This window comes from Kryptolebias marmoratus, linkage group LG6 (genome assembly GCF_001649575.2).
Source record: "Kryptolebias marmoratus isolate JLee-2015 linkage group LG6, ASM164957v2, whole genome shotgun sequence".
In the NCBI taxonomy this organism is placed as follows: Eukaryota; Metazoa; Chordata; class Actinopteri; order Cyprinodontiformes; family Rivulidae; genus Kryptolebias; species Kryptolebias marmoratus.
The window spans coordinates 27,239,119-27,244,775 of NC_051435.1; positions in this window are offsets into that span (position 1 = coordinate 27,239,119).

Consider the following 5,657-nt stretch of genomic DNA (forward strand, 5'->3'; position numbering starts at 1 on the left):
ACATTCCTTCTCCATCAGAGCTTTTCAAATTGTATTTTGACCAGGCTGCCATAAAAACAATCTGTGCAAACACCAACAAAAATGCAGCAAAAAATTTAGCTGCTGGAAAACAATTTAGATGGACTGATGTCACAGCTGATAAAATCTATGAGTATATTGGGCTTACTCTGTACATGGGACTGATGAAACGACCACAAATGAAAGATTTTTGGAGAACCACCACTGCATTTCAGCTTTCATATCCAGGGAAAGTAATGTCCAGAGATTGTTTCCTCAAAATCAATGCTAATATCCACATGAGTGACCCAAAGGATGACACGGTGAATGACAAAAAAAAGGGACACCTGAATATGACCCTCTGCACAGACTGCGCCCCTGTACGACAGTTTGAAGGTTGCCTGCAAAGCTGTGTACCACCTCCGGCAAAATCTGTGTGTGGATGAAAGGATGGTAGCCACTAAAGCCAAGATTGGGCTGAAGCAATACATGAAAAATAAACCGACAAAGTGGGGGATCAAACTTTTTGTGTTGTCTGACACCACAGGCTACACTATAGATTTTCAGATTTATACTGGGAGGTCCACTCAAAAATCTGGAAAGGGGCTGTCCTTTGACGCTGTGATGTCACTCATCAACAAAGAGTATCTTGGATCTGGATATCACATTTACTGTGATAACTTCTATACCAGCCCAGCACTGTTTTGCCACCTTCACAAGCTTGGGTTTGGAGCATGCGGGATGTTCTGAAGTACAAGAGTTGGTGTTCCAAAGACAAACAAGAATGCCCTGACCAAAAAATCACCACGAGGGTCTATCAGATGGCTCAGAGAGGGACCTCTCATTTTTATCAAATGGATGGACATGAGGGAGGTCAGTGTGTGTTCCACCCTGCACACGGCCTTTTCAGGAGACGCAGTCAGACGAGTGGTCAAGGCTGGAGGACAACATCAAGTCTTGGAGGTTCCAGTGCCACCAGCTGTGAAAGATTACAACTGCTTCATGAGGGGAGTGGACTTGTCCGACCAGCTGATTGGCTCCCACACTTCATGGCGGAAGTGCAAAAAATGGTACAAGACGGTCCTGCACCATTTTATTGATATAGCTGTGACAAACAGCTATCTGATACACAAAGAGCTGTGTGCACAGCTGGAGCAGCAGGCTCTGACACACCAGGCCTTCCAGGAGCAACTGACAATAGAGCTTTGTGGAGAAGTGCCACAAGCAGCTCCGACTACAAGCTATCAGCACCTGCCTGTTGCAATTGTTGAGGGGGCATCCGGTGAAGACAAAGCAACAAAGGGGCGGAGAAAGTGCAAGCTTTGTGGAAAATGCACTCCGTTCATGTGTAAAGCTTGCAAACTTCCTCTCTGTGTTATTGTGGACAGGAACTGCCACAATGACTTCCACAGCTCCAGTGGGCATGCTAAAAAATAAAGTCCTTGCACTCATCATGACATTTTGTCATGTGGACAGACAGCAATAATGTAAATAGTTTTTTGTGTGATTTATGCAAACAATGAGCAATATACGGTGACTGACACACTTTCATTTCAATGTTTGTATTTTACTGTTGATGCACAATGTGCAATGTGTCTTGGGCACATATTCTGATTGCACTGATAAAAGGATTTCTTTTTTTCCGGGTTTTTTTTTGTTTTTATAAAATTGGCTATAACTTTGAAACTAAGCTTTGAAAAAACTCCAAATAAATTGTGTTTGGTTTAGAAGGCTTGTGTGCAACTTTTTTGTATTAACAGTTTTGAGAAATAAAGTTAGTGTCTATATTATAGTTTTCACTTCACAGCAGTTACTTTTTGCAGACCCCTGCACAGCAGAAGCATTTTGGAGGCAGTCACATAACTGGAAAAAAAAGATAGAAAACAATACTTGAGAAATCATACTTTGTTTTATTTTTGATATCTAGAATTGTTCTGTTTGTTTTTTATTAGAAATGTATTTATTTAGTATTATTACTAAATTGTTGGGGATCTATGTTTATCAAATGACAAATGAACAAATGTTTAAAGGTAAAACCCAGGAAATTAATTAATAAACAGTGGATCAACCGAATAAAATAAATACACTAGACAATATACATTAGAAGACTCCAGATTAACTCAACTTATCAGAAGAAAAAAAGGTCTATCATATTCCTGGAAGTCCCACTACAACATGTATGCTTAAATGTAATCACGTCCTGATCTGAGCCATGAGGATGAGCCACCAACATGGCTCTCTCTCTCTGTTTTGATTTAATAATGTGTCACTATAAAATGTTTTGGTTACTGAGGAGCAGCAGTCTCTCTGTAGGCAGAGGACCTACACATGATCATGTGTATGTTTTATTTTCTGATGCTTCAATAATAAATGTTCCATTCTTCTAATTAAAGTGTTTAAGGTGATTTCCTTCACAATAATCAGAACACATGAACAAAATCTACTACAATTTGGTGCTACATTTGTTGGTCTTGCATCTAATGTTTCTTTATGACACAGCCTAATAATAGTTTTACCAATATAATTTGACATTCACATTTGTAACGTGCTTATTTTGATATTTCCAATTTAGTCATGTTCAGTATTAAACATTTATGTCCAATTTTGAATGTAAACACACCACAAAATATACACACTACACTATATAATAATAATAATAATAATAATAATAATAATAATAATAATAATAATAATAATAATAATAATAATAATAATAGTATACCTCTCAGAGCTGATCTCCACAGTGACTTGCTCAAAGGGTTCCAAAATGGTGCACATCTCTTGGAGAATTTCCCATTCTTCTTGCCTGAGTGTGTCAACTGGGGCACTCAAAAGAGCCAGGGTTGAGATGACAGCATCTTTGCACTCCAGAAGTCGTCTCAGCATATAAAAGGTAGAATTTCACCTTGTTACGCAGCCTTGTTTGAGTCTTAGTTCAGGTAAACCCATCTGGTTCTGTGTGGATTTAAGCTTTTCTGTGGCTATTGTGCTCTTGTGGAAGTATTCAACGATGACTTTCACTTTATCTATAGTTGGCTTCATCACCTTAAGACCCTCTCTGACTATGAGGTTGATGGTGTGAGCAAGGCAAGGATGATGTGGCCATTTCATTAGTCTAATGGCTTTTGTAATGTTTGCTGCATTGTCAGTAACACAGCAAACAACTTTGCTTTCAATGTCCCACTCATTTGCTACTCGTCTCAGTTCTTCTGCCAAGTTCTCAGAAGTATGTCTGTCATTTAGCTCAAAGCAGTCCAAAAGGCATGCCACCATTTTATAATCTTCAATAAAATGGCATGTCACAGACATGAATGATGTGGTGGTCCTTGAAGTCCAGCAATCAGTAGTAAGACACACAGCTGTTGCTTTTTTAATTCTTTCTTGTAGTACTGAGTATTCTCTTTCATACATCTGTGGAACATTTTTTTCAGAGAGTGTTTTTCTGCTTGGTAGTGCATGCTTGATTGAGAGCTTCTGAGTAACCTTTAAATCCCCTCTCCTCTACAATTGAAAAGGGCTGGAAATCTTGAGCAATCATTATGGCCAACTTTTCATCAATTTCGTTTTGTTTTGCTGGTGTCAATGACACAAAAGGGTTTATAGAGCTCTGTGTTGCTGTTCGTTGACGTGTACCTGATGGTGCAGGTGTTGGAGAAGCAGCAGCTTCGGCACCGGGTGTTGAAGAGGCAGTAACAGAAACAGGCTAACCCGCCTTTCTTCCAGCTGAACTGTTGGATGTGTTGTTCTCAAATGTCTGTGAAGATTGTTCGTGGATCCTGCTCGAAAAGATATTTTGGTCTTGCAAATGAGACATTTTGCCACGGCGTTATCTTGGTTTTTAAAGTGCAGCCAAGCACTGCTTCTTTTCCTTTCGGTCATCTTTCCTTCCATTTGCTATGCACGCGCACTGTGCACAGACCCGAACCACCCCTCCTCTCCCTGCTAGGTGGTATAACCCTTCACTGACTGGTTCCGCTGCTTGTTGTTATTCACTGATTTGTTGTACAATTTACCATGTCGCTGTTCGTTCTAAAAAAATAGAGGGGAACCGGCTCTCATCCTTCACGTAGAAGAGCCGGCTCTTTGAATCGATTCGTTCGCGACCGACACATCACTAGTTGTCAGCAGGTATGCCCTTGTCAGAATATAGACAGGGAAGTTGCTCTTACGGGTAAGTGAGGAAGACTCAGCATGGAGGAGAGGTTTGGGGTTCCTGTGGTGAGTTGTTACAGGTGTACGGTTCCCAGGTAGGTTGTTTCTTAAATTAGCAAACAGAAGACAAACAGATTAACAAGACAAGACTAATAATCATGAGGACTGTCATGGCCGACAAAAGAACACTCATAACAACAGAGTTGGGAACATGGAACGTTGAGAACCGTTTACCCCTTGATCACTGTCATGACATCAGTACGTGACACAAATCAACGTAAAGATGGCAGGAGAGAGCAAACGTTGCTAACTCACAGGTAACCAGATACTAACTTGTAAACGGGCGTAGCGTTTATGAACTTTCATTCTAAAGTAAACTAATCAATAGCAGTTTCAGACTATGACATTTGTTTAATCACACATGGGTTGTCTATATTTTTTCATCAATAACAAATTGCTCTGAATCACAAACTGATCTTTTAAGATGATGCATCTTCAAGAAAGACAATGTGAATGGCATGGCCTTCAAATAGTCTGTATCTCAATTAATTTGGAAATATATGGTGGATGCTGAAGAAAATAGTCAATTTCAAATCTCCAACCTGAAAAATCTGTTCTGGCAATATCAAGAAGAAACAGTTGGAGCCAGATTGATGAAATGCAATACAAAGTACTTAGTTCAAAATATTATTGGTAGTGTTTTTCTCATGATTAAATTTTTCCTCAGAATTGAGTGATTTCCTTTTTTCTTAGCTAAGAATAAAAGATTGTGACTGACTACAACATTTATATTTGTTTTTTTGTTCTTGTTTCTCAATACCATAAGGTTTAGATTTTGAAAAATGATAGTTTGTCTGTGATTTAATTATTTTCTAAATAAAATCAATCAGTTGAAAAAACATCCTCCAAAAGTGGTAATTCCATAATTTCTTTCAGGGGTTGTAGGCTTGTGTACAATGATCCAGCCCACTCTAATACTGCACCATACATAGGTGTAAGTTGCGTTTCCTCAGTTTATAGTACCTGAAGTTTTACACCAGCTTCATCATGTCCATACTAGAGGCCGTTTAATGGTACAGAAATTAAAGAAGGAGGTTAAAGATCATTTCTATTGGCTAGTGTTTTAAAGTTGTCAGGACATGGGTCAAATAATATGTCAACTACGGGTCATGTAAAATCTAATGGAGGCATGCATGGGTACCTTTGCTGCCCTCTTTTACATCTAGGCCTTTTTAGCATGTTGCTGTTGACATTTTAGGTCTGCTTCCTTAGACCTTGATAAAAAAACAAGTATTTTGGTTGTGGTAGACTATTTTTCAAACTGGACTAAAGCATTTTTTTAACCAGGAGGTAAGACAACTTACTAAAGTTTTGACAGAAGAGTGAGAGTGTTATGTTGAGGCACCTCACAGTCTTCATTCAGTCCACTTTCTCTCTGCTCCTGGTGTAAGGCGGACGTGTTTCTCTCTTTTCTCTCTGTCTCCTGACCCCCCCACCCCCCACCCCCC